Below are 18,180 nucleotides of genomic sequence, written 5' to 3' on the forward strand. Positions count from 1 at the left end.
ATATTACAGAGCAACAGTAACAAAATCAGGATAGCACTGGCAGAAAAACAGACACATCCATTAATGGTGTGTACAGGACTGAGATATAAACCCGCACAGCTACCGAGAACTGTTTTTGGACAAAATACCATGAATAGGCCATGCAGAAAAAACATAATCACAGTTTTTGCTAGGAAAAGTGTATGCTCACTTGTAGGAGAATAAAACTAGATTCCTATCTCTTACCCTGTATTAAACTCAAGTCCAAATGCTCCTAAGAATTTAATGCAATGCTTGAAACTATTAGAGAAAAAAGTAAACACTTTTAATACAGAACCAGACAATGACTGATAATAGCCTCTGGCATTTAGGAGGTGATGCCTACTGTTGACAAGTGGAACCTCATAAAATCAAAAAGCTTCTTCCAAGCAAGAGAAACAATGAGGAGCCAGCCCATAGAATGGAAGAAAGTCTTTAGCTGTCTACATCTGATAGAGGATTACTATCTAGAGTGCAAGGAACTAAAATGTTAACAGAAAACATCCCAGTTAATAACTCATGAATTAAAAGATAGTTCACAAAAGATGGAATTCACCAGGCGGTGGTAGCACATGCCTTTAATCCCAGCACTCAGGAGGTAGATCAGCAGGAAGATCTCTGTGAGTTCAAGGCCAGCCTGGTCTACAAAGCAAGTACCAGGAAAGGCACAAAGCTACACAGAGAAACCCTGTCTTGAAAACAAACAAAAAAACAAAAACAACAAACAAACAAAAAGATGGAATTCACCTGGCCAACACACACACACACACACACACACACACACACACACACACACACACACACACAAATATGTTCAACCTCACTGGTTGTCAGGGAAGTCTAAATTAAGATTACATTGAGATTCTTTTCACTTGAGTTAGAATGACACTAATTAAGACAAGAACTGACAAACAGTGTCAAGAACAAAAAGTGAAGAAAAACATATGCCACTGATGAGGATATAAGCCATTACACCAGGTACAGGGGTTATAACACGCGCACATATCAGCACAATGGACACCGGTTGGAGGCATCCTTCTGACCTCAGAACCCAGCATGTAGGCCCCAACACCTGCAGAAATGGGAACAAAGACCTAATCCATGAAAGACAAAGTCATTAGCTCCAGGATCCAGGAAAGCCCATCAATGTACTAGCCTTGCCTATTTGTGGCTTCTGTAGTTCTGCTTCTTGCTAACTGTTCTTGCTCACTAAAGCATGTCAACCCAGGACATAGTTTTTGTGCTTAAAAGACCAGAGGCAGTGAGGCTTGGGGCTGCATGATTTGTGCAAGTTTCCCATGCAGCTGCTGGCCAGAAATACAGACTTTCTATTCAGCCATAAGAGTGTTCACATGTGCTCATTTCTAGAATCGCCACACAACAGAATCACAATGGAGGTTCTTAAAAAAAATTAATAGGCTTTGCAACAGTCCACAGCAGCAACATTAGGGAAATAGCCTGAGTGTCAAAAACAGAGAAAGGTATAAAGAAAATGTGATGTATTAACACAGTGGAAAATTATTAATTCATAAAATAGATGAAACTATGCTTTGTGAAGGAAAAAATCTGTGCAGATTATCATATAAATTAACCAGGCTTGGGAAACTGTCCATGTTTTCTTTCATGTGTGGTTCCTAGATTATATTTATATAAATGAAATCCTATGTTTGTGTTTCATGAGATTAGAGGCATAGTTCTGTAGCAGCAAAATGATGTCTCAGTTCTGTGGGGAGAGGTGAGAAATGGTCAGACTGTGGTCAAAGAGGAAGTGTGCTCGATACTCAGTCGGTGCTTCAAGACATACCATGTCCTGTGAATGAAAAACTCCAGGATAATAATATTAATACAACTAGAGCATTTAACTGATTTAATATTTAAAAAGCATTTTGTGAGTTTTAATTCATATAGAATATGATATTGTACTTGGAATATGTAAAAATTAAATTATCAAAGTTAAGATAAATATTGAAAGACACTTTATTCACAGATGAAATAACAGACTTAAGACATTTTAGGAGTTTTACTAAGTACTCAAATATATGTGAATATAGACACTTTGTATATCCAGTCAATATCTACATAGTCATCTGTATTACTACATTTGGACATATGTATCTATAAATTTCATTTAAGTTGTTATACACCTGGTATACATGTGTATTGGTATTTATATCTCTTCTTATCCACATTGAAAAGCATTTTGCTCTGAAAACCTGGCCTGCTCTTACACTGCATAGTCATAATATCTGGAAATTTCCATGTCCTTCTCCCTCTGAAGGAAGAGCTGCAGTTTTCCCAGAGAGGTGTACTTGGCGGCATTCTCTCTCTCCTGTTGAGCCCGCCTCTTCATGACCTCCCTCTCTGGCCTCTGCTCTTCTGTGATGGGCTGTGAGATGACTGGCCCTGGAATGTCAACTTTCCTCCATGGAATTGGTTGGCGGCTGAAGTCTTGCAGTAGATGTTGGATTTGAGGTTTGGGAGGTGATGGGGCCTTGTTCTTGTCAGCAGTGGCAAGCTCCCTCTGTAGTGAAGGGTGAGAGGATGCCCTGTAGGATACTGGCCTACAGACAGCTGGCTGAGGCCCAGTGCAATACTGGATGGGGTTGGTTATGTTATCTCGTGTGGCACTGGTAGCAATTGGCAGAACTGGCTTTTCAGAGGCCATCAAAAAAGTGCTGGCAGGAGCTGGTTTAGATGGCTTGAGTGTGGTAGACTGAGCTGAGTCAGAATGAGGTCTCACAGGGTACACTACAGGGGCCCTGTGTGAAGCCAGGGAGAGAGGCTTTGTAGAAATAGGTCCTGCTTGAGGCTTGTCCAGGACTGGAAAAGGCAAAGGTACTAACTTGACCTTGCCAGGTGGGGGCAGCTTATACTGGGATGGAGATGGACGACACTCCCTGTAAGCATTTCTCTCTGTTCTCTGAGCATTGCTTGGGGTTTTACCAGGGCCTCGGCCATTACATGCTACATCCAGAATTGATGTGGTGGCTGGGCCTGCCCTGGGATCTTTGTTGCTGCTGAAGTTTAGCCGAGCCCGGGAGGAAGAGATGCCAGTTTTCTTCTCACTCTTCTTCCCCAGTGGGTGAAAGACTTGCAGGGATTCTAGCATGTGCATGCCAAGGTGAGTTCGAGGCTTTTTAAAGCTGTTGTGGCTGAGCTCAGGTGGATTCCCCTTCCTCTTGTTCTTTGGCATGGTGGTGTTTTAGTCTGCCTTGACTCTGTTCCTTGACTGCTTGAGCTCCTCTGTTTTCTTGCAGTTGTTTTCTCTGGATCTCTTGGTCTTGTCTTGCCCCTGAGCCCTTGCTCTGCTGGGCATGCTGGGTGTGGCTTTCTGGGCTTTGTCATCCAAGTTCTTAGGCATGTTGTCAATAGTCCCTTCACTGGACCCAGCACTACCCACAGCCTCTTCTTCCTTCACCCGGTCCTGGAGCTAGATTCTGGCCTGAGGAGACCCATCTAACATCTCAGAGGCTTTCTGGCCATTCTATCTCACTTGGTGCACGGGTTCACTGATGTTGCTGGAGCTTTCCTGGACCTGATCCCTGCTGATATCTTTGGATTGGGTTGCTGTGGGATCTTGGAATGGGTTCCTATCAGTGATTGAGTTGAAGAGTCGGGGAAGGTGAATATCTCCCACCAGTGTAGTCATGTCTGCAAAGTCCATGCTGGAGCCCATCACACTCTGCATCACCCCAGGCTCATCCTGACCAAGGCTGCTGCTTCCCAAGGTGGCATTATCAGGAGAAAGCTTCTGTTTTAGGATCCCTGAATCAGTGTAGTTCAGGGCCTGCTGCATGTTGGCATGTGCTAAAGGAAGAAGTGATGGGTCTTGGTTTTCTTTTATGCCCTCATAGGCATCCAGAGGAGTTGATAGATCATCTGTCATCAAATCCAAGTCATTATTGTCTGTTTGTTCCAAGATTGGAGCAGGAGGCTAGGGCAGGAATTCTGAAGGACTGTCTATGGGGGCAGTTAATGACCAGTCCCCATGGACAGGTGGTGACTTCTGGACATCCTGTGTGCAGGCATTGCAGAGGTCTGGACTCTGCAGCAGACAGAGTGTCTGGCCTGCAGCTGTCAATCCCAGGGCCGTCTCCATTTTCACCACTGAAAAAGAGTTAAGGAACAAGTCAGTGCCTGGTAAGTGAGGTGCTCCCCACTTTTCAGTGCTCCTCAGTACTCAGACCCCTACAGCAGTGGGGAAGGCATTCCTGTGAGCTCTGCTTGAGTAGCACAGGCAGCACCTCTGTTGGGAGACTTGTGACCACTCTCTTATTTCTAGTAACCATGTGATATCATGATTACTCAGATGTTTGTGTTTTCCTCAGTGTTTGTGTGCCATGTGCATGCATAACGATCTTGGAGAGGTGACAGAATTCCCTTGGGGTGTGGTTCTCCCTTTCCTTTCCCTTTGTCTTTGAAAGAGTGACCCTCATTTCTATGGAAATTTGCTATCAGGTAGGTTGTCTGGTCCACAATTTTCAAGAACTTACACTTGTCTTGCAACTCTTGGCATTAATCAAATGCCCCAGTTGCCTGACTTTCTAAATGGGTTCAGGTATCCAAACCCAGTTCCTCACTCCTGAAAAGCAATCTTTTCTACAACCCTGGATTTCCTCCAGCTCTGCATTTCACTATCTGTTATTATTTGTCAATTGGTTTAAGAAGGTTAAGTCTTTAGCTTGGGTTCTCTTTGTAGTTTAGAACATATCCTAGTGATCATTCCTAGCCTTGGCTCACCTCTGAATAACCATAACAATAGAAAAGGAGAGGGAGAGAAGGGGGGAGGAAGGGAGAGAGAGAGAGAGGAAGAGAGAGAGAGAGAGAGAGAGAGAGAGAGAGAGAGAGAGAGAGAGAGAGAGGAGAGAAAAGCTTTGCCCAACTTAGCAGTTGTACACTGGTATACTGGGTATACTGGACTCTTAATGCACTTATCCTTCAAAGATTACGGCAGCGCCAGCCATTCTGGGACTCTGGGAGTAATACTTCCTCCAGGACAGATTTGGAGTTGCACTGCTCTACAGTCAGAATTCAACACACACAAAATAAAATGTTACCAAACAGAGAGGCCTTGGTGTCCTCTACAGCCTTGAGCAATAGATTACAAAAGTAGTGATTATAGTGCATGGAACTGATTTGCTAGTTCAGTAGAGTGTGTCTGAGATATGTTTCATAGACATTCTTAATGGAGGATGGATGTCACTCATTGCCCTGCATTGTCACTCATCATAGAGACTGAAGATGGGGATGGTGAGCCAGGCCAAGGCTGAGCTCTCAGGACTCCCATTTTTCCTCCCTGAGGACATCCACTCCTGAAAGTTTGAGCTGTGTCTGCTTTGAGTGCTGATCTCAGTCCTCCCTCCTGGCTCTACTCACCTTGAAGACTGGTGTCTGGCATTTCTTGAGCAGGTGTGGGATAGTAGATGGCAGAGGTGGAGAAGGGTGTTTGGACATTCATTGACTGAATCTCCTTTGGCATCATCACCATCACTGGTTGCAGGGCAGAGGCCTGACCACCAGAGGAGGACACAGAGCCACAGGCCTGCAGGCACTGCCCGAGTTCTCTAGCCATCTGAGGGCGCAGGCTATTCAGGTCATAGTAATAGACCTGGCCGCCTTCTTGGGAGGAAGGTGCCATGCTGTATCCTTGATTTGGCAACTGTGGTGGTGTGGCCTGAACAAGGCTGGATAGGAGAAGACTATGGCATTGGAATCTAAAATATTATCACCCTGGACTGTCCTAGAGAAGGAGGAGAATGTGGTATTGTGGTCAATGACAGTTATAGTAAAGTCCCGAGTGCAGTTTCCCTCCTGTTAGTTCTTCCTGTGGGATCCCACTGGAGAACACCTGGATAGGAGAGTGCTGAGGCAGTGCTCTGGCCCTGGTCAGTCAGTGCAGTCACCATGGTTTTGCCAGCTGGTAGGTAGGGGTAGGCACTGTTAATGAGCTGCTGGCAACAAGTGCTAGAGTCTGATGGCAGGAGTCATGCTGCACTCACAGCTGTGGTGGAGACCCTGTAGAAGTTGCACACATTTCCTGCTATGGGCATGGCATTCCTCAGCATAGGCGCAGAGGGTTGCAGAGCACATTCTGTCCCAAAGAAAGGTGCACTTTGAAAATTTTCTGTATAAAGCCAGAGGAAAATGAGAAGAATGGTGAGAGGGAATCTGTGTGGCTTCCCCGTGTGGGGCTTTGTTTTCTGCAGTGTGGGAAAGTCTGAGACCTATTTTCCCTCACATATCCCAAACAAATGGTTCAGAATGGTTCTTGGTAATGGATAGGATGACACTCATTTGATTAGCTGCCTGTTCTAACTGTGCTGGCATGGACTTCCTAGGTGATCCATGTTGACCCTTGCTGTGACCTAGACAACAGCCTTCTTTACCCTGCTTTGTCTTGTTCTGATTCCTGCTGTGGCACTGCCTCACATCTGTGTCCCAGAGCAGAAGTGTTTAAAGTAGGAGAACCTTAGCTTCTCATGCTTGTACCTTTGTCCTGTTGTGTGCAGATCTTTCTCTATGTAGACAGAGAGAGTCTCCACCCAGATCAGTCTGGCCTTGAAATCACACAGCCTGGCCTGCCTCTGCCTCAGACTGCAGTACTTCCTTGCCATGTCTACCAGATTTGTCTCTATTCTGAGCTTTCTTACAATAATGATGTATCAGGAATTTCATAGATAAGCACTGCATTTAAGCTAAGAATCTCTTTCTCCTCTTAACTCCTACTGTTCCCGTCCCATGCCTTCTATAATTAATGTTCTTGCTATTTATATAACCCCATCACACATATGGGTACATGAGTTCATGAATACAACCAACTGATAACATTTTTGTCTTGTTTGCACCTGTGTAGTGGGACTTCTTGATATTTCTAATGCATATTGCGTTCTGAATTAGATTGTTTCAAAATTTAACTCTTGGACAATTTTTTTTGCCAGTGCCTCAGTAACTGTCAATTTCATATAACTCTTCTAGTGAGGAACCCTTGTGAGAATTGCTCCCACATAATGGCATGCCAGTTGTCATAGTGCAGTGTACAACTGTCTGTCAGAGTGCCCAGCCCCAGTTGTCAATATCCAATACCACCAGTGCCCATTTGACACTGGGGATGCTGCAGAATTTAGCTCGATGGCTGGAAACAGAGCAGGATATTGTTTTGTGTATGTGACATGCAACCTTTTTCAGACTGATCTTAACAGAGTGGTTGCCTGTACATGGCTTGGGAATTATAAAATGTATATACGTACAATGTATACAATGCCTTGTGTTATTTTGATTTAACATCTGTGGTTGTCTGCAACCTTCTGTTCCAAACTACCTTTGTGTGCCTCCAGGGACACTCTGCAGTGTGCCTTCTTGTATATCTATATTTTCTCACTCCTCATACTTTATTTTCTTCTTCCCCAATTTCCTGTGTGTCTGTCTTACATGTAACTCCCTCAATATATCTTCCCCTACAATAACTGCCTTCTGAGAATCCATGCCTTTTAAGTCTCTCCCAGTTTCCTTTTTTAATCTAGGGAAGTCCAATAACTCCAAAAATATGGCAGCCATTCTCTTTGTCTATTTTTAATATTTATTTTGGTGAATGTGGAGACAGGCCAATGTAGACCAAGTTACACTTGAACTGAACTTCATCCCTTCAAGTTCTACATGCTGTGATTACAAGTGTGCATCACTGTTCCTGGTGTGAACATTACATTTAGAGCAGCCCTGAACTTGAAACAATAAATGGGAAATAGTATGTGAGGGAGTCTGTCCCATTCTTGTTAAGGAGTGCTAGATCTCTGCACATCTTGTTTGTTTTCCTGTGTCTCTTGAATTTAGCATCATCAAGAAGGGCCTGATTATATTCCCTTGCCTCTTGAGACTCGACAATACAGAGCCAAGAGCTTAGTGACAATCTCATCTCCCTGAGGTTGATGGAAAACACTTGAGATTAAACTCTCTGTCCAAGCTCACATACCGAGTCAGAACCAAACCTAATTGTGACATTCAATTCAAGATATCACTATCAGCACAAGTGGTATCCCCAAAACAAAGATTGAAAAGAATGGTAAAAATAAGGGGAGACGTGTTCAAAAGAAATGTTTTAAAGTTTCTTTCCTTACCTGCCATGGTTGGAGGAAGAGTATCAGCAATCCACAGTACAATGGAGGAAGATAATTGATTGTCCTTGTCTGATCAGCTGACCTCAGTGGGAAGTGTGTCTGGTATCAGACAACACTTATTGGTCACTGGTCACAGGTGACCTGTGATGGTCCAAATTTGTTTACAGGCATCTCCATGGAAACCCCAAGTTGGTGGTAGTGTTGGAGGGACAATGATGTCATAAACGGGGCAGCAGCCAATGGGAAGGTCAGATTCTGAGCTAAAAGATGGGCTTGGTTGGATAGGATGTCAGGAGACCAACAGTAACCATGGAGGTAGAGGTGAGTGCTAGTGAAATAAGGCAATCCTGGCATGGAAGACTCCCTTCCGATGAGGTTTACTCTAGGGTATTGGCAGAGTATTTTTTATAAGGTTCCATGTTGAGGCTGTGTCTACTGTTTCTTTGAGGTATCACCTTCTAGCGGACTGTGTCCCATGAGCATGCACTGTACATACAGTCAGTAGTCTTGGGCAGGAAGGAGGTGAACACCTAGGTGGAGGGAACTCAGGTGAGAAACAGTTTCATTTGATCTGATTTATTGGCTCTCAGCATCTGTCCATGACCCAAGGAAGAGATCAAAGGTCTCCTTTGTGACTTTGTTGAAGGACAGGACTGAGTGCATTGAGTCCACCTTGGATGATCAACTCTAAGAATCTTCTCTTCGGGTGTCTTCCCCTAGAGGCCTTCCATAGTCTGTGTTGCTCCAGGCAGGACTCACATCTCTCTTCTCTGCTTTTCACCCCTTTTTGGTAGGGTTTGATCCTTGGACAAGTGAGAACTTATATCCTTACGGTGATGGGCAGTATCATGGTGAACTTCCAGAAGCAGTGGTCTTCTGTTCATCGTGAAGATGCTTGTAATAGGGTGCTGGTCATTGAAGCAAACGCTTGAGGGGCTGATGGTGAACCTTGCTGCACATGTTACCTTTTTCAAACTTGTTGCTCTTTTGTTGTCCAGACCCTTATACCTCTGGCTGTTTTCTCTTTTGCTTGACTTTTGTTTTCCTGAGATAGGCAGTTCTCTGTAGCCCCTGTTATTCTGAAACTCACTGTGTGTCTCACTCTGGATTCAGACATGTGGGCATTCTTTTTATCTTGCCTCCCTTCTTACAGTATTGAGGTTGTTAGCCATTGAGTCTGGCCGCCCTCTCTCATCATCTACAAGTATAATGAGTGTGACAGTTATTGATGCTTTTTCCTCTTTGTAACAGTCTCTGCAGATTCCTGGGCTTCTAGCATTCTCTGCCAAGCATGAGTCTGAGATCAGGATAAATAGAGAGTACAGCACCTGGAGAAGGAAGACATTTTTTGGTACTGAGTGCTGGTGACATGAAAAAACATAGTATTTATTTTTCTTCTGTATGTATGGAAAGAACAACCAGTTTCTCATCTCAGTGAATCTTCTCAGACAGGAATGTGATCTTTTGTTAAAATATGGGGAAATCTTGTGTTTCCTCATTTTGGTTTAGATTGTTTTCATTCTTTTCTGTCATTGACTGGTGGGTTTATAGACTGTATTTTGGCATGTTTGTAGTATGCATTTATATACATTTCTTATTCTAACTGCCTGAAAAAGTACTACTATGACAGTGTCTGTTAGTCCTTACTGAAATTAACCCTGGAGCCTGTAGAGCTCTCCTCCTGCATTCACATGAGGTGTCAGAACTTTCACTCAGGACCTCCTTTATACTGAGCTAATGCTGTAGCATGCAGCTACACGCCCAGCTCAGTAGAGCAGTACCTGTATACATATCTTGCATGTTTTCTAGTTCTTGGCAAAACTCTGCAATGACTGTCCTTTTTCATAGTCCAGCAGGCTGCCTCTGTCTTTCACCCTTGCAATTTCCTTCATGACTGACTACTTGTCAGTTAATGTGACACATTCCAAGTGTCAATGTCTAAAAGTCAGAAGGTTCATCCACATTCCAAGCTGTAGACCTTTCAGGAAAAAAGTGTCCTCTTGTAGCAGCGTAGACCCAAATGAGTAGAACATCACTGGGACTGTGTTATTGAGAAGTCTGAAAGTGGAGAGAAAACAAGAGATATATGGACGGACGGACAGATGGATGGATGGATGGATGGATGGATGGATGGATGGATGGATGGATGGATGGATTAGATAGATAGATAGATGTTCTGGCCGGGCAGTGGTGGCACACACCTTTCATCCCAGCACTCGGTAGGCAGAGCCAGGAGGATCTCTGTGAGTTTGAGGCCAGCCTGGGCTACCAAGTGAGTTCCAGGAAAGGCGCAAAGCTACACAGAGAAACCCTGTCTCGAAAAACCAAAAAAAAAAAAAAAAGAATTATGTTCTGTGTATAATTCCCATTATTTCCGTGATTTTTATTTTTAAATATTTGCATATTATTTTTCCTTCAGTGTAACAATGAACTTATTTCATCTAACAACCTATAGTGATTTAATTTCCCCACCCTCTACTCCCTCTAATTCTTTTCCAAGTCCCCACTTCTCAGTACCTACTCCCTTTCTGTCCCTGTTTAGAAAATGTTTTCAAGAGATAATAACCAAATATGATGAATTAAAGTAAAATAAGATGAATGTACACTTATTTTTACCAAATTGAACATGGCTACCCAATGGGAGGAAAGGGTTGTGAGTGCTGGCACATGAATCAGAGACCCATTTGTTCTCTGAGTTCAGAGTACCATGAAATTCTAAGCTAATAGCTATGATACTTACACTGATTGGTAATTTTTTGACATTACATTTAGATGAGCAGTGTCTGCCCTTAGCCTAAGACTCTGGGCTATCTCATTTCTGGTTATTTGTTAGACAAGTGGTGTTGGGTATGGTTTCCCTTTTGTGGGGTGTGCCTTAAATTAAATCAGAAGTTGATTGGTTCCTCCACCATGTTCTGTGTCACCATTGCCCTACAGTAATTTTCAAGCAAGACAGATTAGGCCAAAGGGTTTGTGGCTCTGTTGGTTTTCCAATTTCTCATTCATCAACCTGGAGAATACCTTCTCACACCAATGACCCTTGATTGTAGGGGTTAAGGCTCCATGTAGGTACCAGGTTAAAATGTTCATGCTCAGTTTGTGTGTGGGTTGTTATCCTAGGCAATGGAGCAGGGTTGAGACTGGAAGGATTGGATGTCTGAATGTTGTTGTTCTCCCCTCTTCCTACTTGTTCCCCAAGGGATATAGCTATGGGATCCACCTTATACAGTAGCATGTGTCAAAAGGCCAGGTTTGTAAGTGTGTTCTGTTACAGAACTCAGGATGAGTTTGTGGGGTTGGATCTGGGCATTAGAGAGAGAAGAGAAGGTTTGCAGGCAGCCTACATGGGTTTCCATCAGGCATGGCCTTGAGACTTTCATAGATAGTTGACCCCATTATCATTCAGAGTTCAGATTAATGGGTGACTGTTGATTCACATGATGTTGCAGTTTGTCAATGCCCAAACATTCATTTGCTTCTTTACTCTTGTAGTGCAGTTTATTTCATCCTGTGACTTCATAGGGCTGTTCTCTCTCCTCAGTGCATAGGTCACCTTCAGGTCTGTGGGGCATTTACCTACACACCCCACAGTTCCCCAGAGTTTCCTTGAGTGTGAGCAGCAGGAAATATTAGATAGAAGGATTCATATTGCGGAGATAAACAGATAGAAAATAAAGGATAGCTTCGAGAGGGCCTGGAACCTTTTCCATGGGGCCCTGAAAGTCTGTCCCAGGGTATTTATAAAGAGGTCAAGGGGGTGGAGCAAAAGACCTCCCCACAGCACAGCCAAGTGCAGACCATCTCAGACACCTGCACTCAGGCCCCTGGTCCTAATCATCCTCTCTATGAGGACCTGCTGGGTAAAGCCATGAAGAACCTGACAATGGGCTCCCACAGGTCCTCCTTTCTTAATATATAAAAATAACTTGTTATTAATGGCTTACAGCAATCTCCATAGCTGTTACACCTCCCAGTATGGGAGTAAAGGAATATAAAGATAGCATTTCTCTTTTGGATTAGGTCTAAGGTGACTATAGCAGTCTTTAGCTGCATCAAGCCCTTTCTAAACCAAAAGCTCTTAATATGCAATTGCACACTTAAAGAATCTCTTATTTCCTCATCACCAGTAATAGGTTAACATAAATGTTGCTATACATAGTCACAATTCTCTCAATCTTACAACTGAAAGCAAACTCTTCTTAATAGAACAATTTGAATTAACATAAATGGTGCTATATATAGTTAACAATTTTCTCAGGCTTACAAATTTAAGTCTTAATAGAACCATTTGAATTTTCTTGCTAACAGAACATAGGAAAAACTTCTGATGTATTCACATCAAACTTCCATATTTCCTTAACTTCACAAAACCAGGGTGCGTTAATATCAATAGGTTAACAGAATTTCTGCAAACATACATTCAACCTTAATCACTCCTAACTCCTCCTTTTCTTTATAATTTTTTAAAACAAAATCTTGAACCTAATTAGAAAAATCCAAACTTACACAATTCCTACAAACCCATATTGAAAAGAAATATTCTCAACCTAGCCATTCACACTTTGAAAACTTTTAGCAAAACATCCAAAAGCAGTTTCATAATAAAACTCTTTACACTTTAATATTAGTATACCCACTTGCATTTCTTACTAACAAACATTCATCCATTCAAATAAGAAAATATATTTTAAATTAAGTAGACTAAGAAATATTATTTCTCCCTTTTCTTCATAAATTTTTTTGAATAAAATCTCAAGCCTAGTTAGAAAACCCAAACTTTTCCATTTAAACCATTCCATTTATAACACAAAGCCAGTTCCATAAGTAATTCCATTTTTACATAAGACAGTTCATTAATCACCAGTTAATAAAGCATATATGCATACACAAAACTGTATCTTGACTCTAGGTAGAAACAATAAATTTCTTCATTTAAACAGTACCATTTTTAACCCAATTCCAGAAAACAGTTCCTAGGTCATTACTATAAGTAAACTCAAAATTGTCCCATCAAAATGAAATCTCTACTGTTCATTTTATTTATTAAGTCCCAAAATTCGAATAATAAATTCTGGTACGAGTCTTCCAAATATGAAGAAATCCATAACAAAAATCTTTTTGTAGTTTTATCTCATTTTTTTAAGTTCAAAAAGTTAAAAAAAAGTAAATTCTGGTATCAGGCTTTCACTTCCATATACAAAGAGACATTTTGCAAGCAGAACTTTTTGCAGTTAACAATTTTAGTTCAAACAAGCATCTCTGCAACTTTTATTTCCAAGACAGATTCCTTTTTAGGTACAATAATATTTTAAACTGCATCATTTTTTATGTTAGCTCAGGTTTTTCTATGATGCATTGATTTTCCACAGATCTCAGCTGCAGATGCCTTGTTGTGGTTCTGGCGTCCGCCATTCTTCTTAGCAACTTCTGGAGCCTTTGAAACCATTCAGACTGCCTATTTTGCCTGTGTCTCAGGTTCTTTCACCATATACATTAAGCATAGACTCATACTTAACATTTACACTTTTTTTACAAACTCACATATAACATATTAACATCTACTTACTTATATACCTTAAGGAAACTATAGAACTACTTTAGCAAATGTATTTCTTATTTACTTCTTATTTTCATCTTTTACAACTAGAATCTTTACTTATTTACTTATATTTTTATTTAAACTTACATTACAAATTCTTATTTAAACTTACATTTACAACTAACATCTTTATTTCTTACAAGCTTATGACTACATGTCTTAAGACTACCTTAGATACTTTTTCAAGCTTATATTCTTTTTTTTTTTTTTTTTGGTTTTTTGAGACAGGGTTTCTCTGCGTAGTTTTGCGCCTTTTCTGGAGCTCACTTGGTAGCCCAGGCTGGCCTCGAACTCACAGAGATCCGCCTGCCAGATCTGCCTCCAGAGTGCTGGGATTAAAGGGATGCACCACCAACGCCCGGCTTCAAGCTTATATTCTTAAAAGAACTCTATAGATCTATTTTACAAGCTTATATAGGGTTACCATTAGCATATATATAATTTAGCAAACACCTAAAGATTTCTTAACACAGATCTAACAAAACAGAATTTCTACAAACTCACATATCTTATTTTTTTTTTTTTACTACTTACTCTTAATTATCATCACTCTATTAGAAAGATTCTCTTAACTAGACAGCAAGTACATACATCATTTCTAAAGTTTAGAGTTTATAGTCAGCTTTGCTATACAACACTGGGATTTAGTGAGTGTTGTTGTTATAGAGTTGTGATATTTGTTGCTAGGGGACTGTAACATTGGGACGAAGCCACACCCCAAAGTTGCCGAGTTCTCTCAGCCATTCCAGAGCTGGCAGAGATGCACTGTCAGTGGTAAATGGGCTGTCTCTTACACCCAAATTTTTGCCTCAGGGAGAAATCACTTTCTCCTGTCACTTGGACTTAGCATTTCAACTGTCCCCAGGTCAAAAGCTTTCATAGGAGACTTTTTCTTCCTCATAATCTCAACATAAAGCTCAATGGAAGATTTTTTTCCAAGTTTGCTTTCATAGCTCCCAAGTTAGGGAATTGAAGAGTTTTTCTGTCTAGTTGCCTTACTTATTTTTTTCTACAAGATCTTACACTTCTTTTTCCTACACTATATTACTACACTATACCTTATACTTATTTTACACAGATAGAAATTGAGAAAGGGATAGAAAATAGAAAATTTTGACAGCAGAAAATTTTGCACTGCAGCATTGGACATCCTTCCAGTCTGTTTTCCTTTTCTCTTGGGGATAAAACCCCTGCCCCTCATACATATATTACATAACACTGGCATGCCACTTTACACTGGCAGTGCTGACTCACACTTTTGCCAAAAACTCTGTAATAAAACTATTATTTTCCTTTATCTTTAGTCCCTATTACTTTGTCTTTAGTCCCTGTTCATTTGTCTTTAGTCCCCCACTTTTTTGTTTTTAGTCCCCCCTTTTTTTCTATAGTTCCTCTTTTTTTGTCTTTAGTCACCCCCCCTTTTTTTCTTTTTTATTTAGTCCCTGTTCGGATGCCCTTCTGTGGGGAGTTTACCCACCAACCCCACAGTTCCCCAGAGTTTTTTGAGTGTGAAGAGCAGGAAATATTAGATAGAAGGATTCATACTGCGGAGATAAACAGATAGAAAATAAAGGATAGCCTCGAGAGGGACTGGAACCTTTTCCATGGGGCCCTGACTGTCTCTGCCCCAGGGTATTTATAAAGAGGTCAAGGGGGCAGAGCAAAAGACCTCCCCACAGCACAGCCAAGTGCAGACCATCTCAGACATCTGCACTCAGGCCCCTGGTCCTAATCATCCTCTCTATGAGGACCTGCTGGGAAAGCCACGAGGAACCTGACAATGGGCTCCCACACAGGTCATCTTTTCAAATCATGAGTGAGTGGTTATTAATTCCTGTAGTTTGTGTGTTTAAGGAAATTCTACTTTCTCCTTTAACCAAGGGCTTATTTGTGGTTGACATACTAATGTAGGTGAGCTGTCTGTCTCCTTGTGTGTTTAAATGGGTTATTCTATGCCTTCTTTGTATTTACAGTTTAAGCTGAGGATTCTATTCTTAATGTAGTGCACTATAATGCATGAGAATTTTTGTTTTGGTGTGTGTGTGTGTGTGTGTGATTGTGTGTATATGTGTGTTTGTATGTAATCTATGTTGCTTCTCCATGACAATGATAAAGCACTGAGCAAAATCAAATTGGGGCAGGATTGAGTGTCTGTCTGCTTATAATTTATAGCCCATTGTCTAGGCATCCAAGCCAGAGTACAAGGCAGGACCTTGAGGCAGGAACTGGAGCAGAGACCACAGAGGATTGTTGCTTACTGGCATGCTTATTTAGGCTTGCTCAGTGACCATTCTTATATATTTCTAGTCCAACTGTTTTGGTATAGGATTGTCCAACATTGTCTATCAATTATTATTAAAGATCATGCTTCATAGTCATTCCTAGAAGCTCAAGTCAGATAGGCAACTGCTGAATTGATTTTTTTGTCTTTCCTCAGGACTCTGGTTTGTGTTATATTAACAAAATCTCAGTAGGACAGTGTGCATTGGTACTTCAATTGCAGTAGTCAGCATGGCCCCTCAGGTGTGTTCAAAGTAATATGAAAATATAAGCATTTTTCTGGCCCGTTTGTTTATTATTCTTCATGTTTTGGGGTTTCTGTTAAAACCAGGTTCTGAAAGGTAACAGTGGATAGATTTGTTGATGGAAGAGTACATTGTGGGTGGTCTCTGAGGTATAGTTCCCAGAAATGGATGGGCCTGTATTCATGCTAGTCTTGGGAATGAGATGAATTCAACTGGGACCTTGGAATTGCTATTGGTCTTTAGTACATTTGCTGATCCTTTTGGTTTGTTATGTTCCTTGGAAGCTATGGGAGGCCTTGGTAGTTGTGCACAATTCAATCAAATGGGAACATTGGTGATATAAAGAGGTAAAGCAACCAAGAGAAGCTGACAGAGGGAAAGCCAAGAGAACAGGGCCATCCCTGTTTGTTGAGTAACAGTTTCCTCCACACTGTAACTTTCTTTGTGGTGGTTGAGGATACTATGAGACTCAAAGCAGGTAGATTTCCCAGTTTTAGAAAAACTGAAGTGCAAAGTGCACAGGAATCCTCCTTAAGCTCATAGAAGTTTTAATGCATTACAGGGGAGATACTTTTCACACCTGTCTTGATGGCTTCGAATCCCTAAGAGCACTTAGGGATTTCCTGTTATTTATATGATGCACATGTGAGTTTTTGCTTCCTGCAGCTACATCTAAATCATGGTGCCTAGTGCGAGTAACTCATCCACGATTCACTTTTAAATAACTTTGGTATTTAACAAGTTCATTACTGTTGACTTGGGTAGAATTATTTCTTGCTGTATCAATGGTGTTCTATGTCAGGTGAGAAGACCTTTGTCCCCCCCCACTGTAGGAATAGATATGGTTATGGAGACACACATGTGATAATACTTGTGCTGGCTAAATTTTCAGGAAGAAAACCACATGCCGAGCTCGTGAGCTTCTGAAGTCCATAAATCCGAATAGCTAGAAAACATGCATGTAAAATGTTGACTTCTGAGAGCAAAGTAAACACATGCCATGCTATGTTTAGCAATACACACAGGACAACCTGGGTATATGTTTTCATTAGAGATAATGTGCTGGGGTCAGAGATTGCTTGCTCATTCTGAGCCCTCTCAGTGGCCTGGCTTGTTCAGGAAAAGAGAGTGAGGCACCTGCTTCTTCAGTGTTGTGGTGTGTGTCAGATGTGTGCATAAACTCAAGTGGATGGGCAGACGGTGGCCATGCTCTTGTATTTGTTTCAGTGAGAAGAGGATGGGTTAATGTTACCAGAGTCCTAAGAGATGTTACGATCCACAATGGTGCCATGAGAGTCATGAAAACTAGGAGTTAAAGAGACTTGTCATAGAAGTCTATGATCTAGAATACAAAGACTTTTTTAAATTGAATTTAATTTTTTAAATTTAATTTAAAAATTAAAAAATAAAAAACTTTTTAAATTTAATTTAATTAAAAATTAAATTAAATTAAAAAATTTTAATTTAAAAGGACTTCCTATCCATACCTACCCTTGTTGTGAATTCTGTCCTAGTGAGGAATCTGTAGCTCTAAGGGTTGGATCTTTTCCAGCTGTAGAGGACAAGATTTGCCCTCCTTCTTAGAGAATCTGGTTAGTGTGTGACTTTGCAGGAAGCCTGTCCCCTGATAGAATAGGCAGTGGTAGGTCTTTACAGACCCTAGGCACCCTGTTAGGAATCAGTCTTTCCTGGATGGTATCATTATATCCTCCAAGTGCCTGACGATTTGGGACAGCATCTCCAAGAAGAGTAAAAGTAAGTTAAGAATTTGAAAGATGGTATCCTGCATGGGTGGATAGTGGTACTCCCTGAATATTAAGTGCCAGAGGTGGGCTTAAGCCTCAGGATATGTTGGCCAAGAAGGTCCTTAGGTCCTTCCAAATTATGAAAGCTACTTTGATCTTGTTGTAAGTTATGAGCCAGAAGT

General features: G+C 41.4%; 1 long non-coding RNA gene and 1 pseudogene across 3 annotated transcripts in view; one reads left to right on the forward strand and one right to left on the reverse strand.

Moving 5' to 3' along the window:
• The window catches only part of LOC143274354 (uncharacterized), a 71,960-nt gene that overhangs the window by 30,014 nt on the left and 23,766 nt on the right, over positions 1-18,180 (forward strand). Inside the window, exon 1 of one of the 3 annotated variants that reach the window (XR_013052970.1) lies at positions 7,608-8,450. The exons of the other annotated variants lie outside the window; for them this stretch is intronic. This is a non-coding gene — a long non-coding RNA (uncharacterized LOC143274354). Of the gene's footprint in view, positions 1-7,607; positions 8,451-18,180 lie in introns of those variants that run through there. 3 annotated transcript variants of the gene reach the window in all.
• LOC143271177 (uncharacterized protein C2orf78 homolog) lies at positions 2,030-7,572 on the reverse strand (annotated as a pseudogene).

The sequence above is a fragment of the Peromyscus maniculatus genome, chromosome 1 (assembly GCF_049852395.1).
Source record: "Peromyscus maniculatus bairdii isolate BWxNUB_F1_BW_parent chromosome 1, HU_Pman_BW_mat_3.1, whole genome shotgun sequence".
Taxonomy (NCBI): domain Eukaryota; kingdom Metazoa; phylum Chordata; class Mammalia; order Rodentia; family Cricetidae; genus Peromyscus; species Peromyscus maniculatus.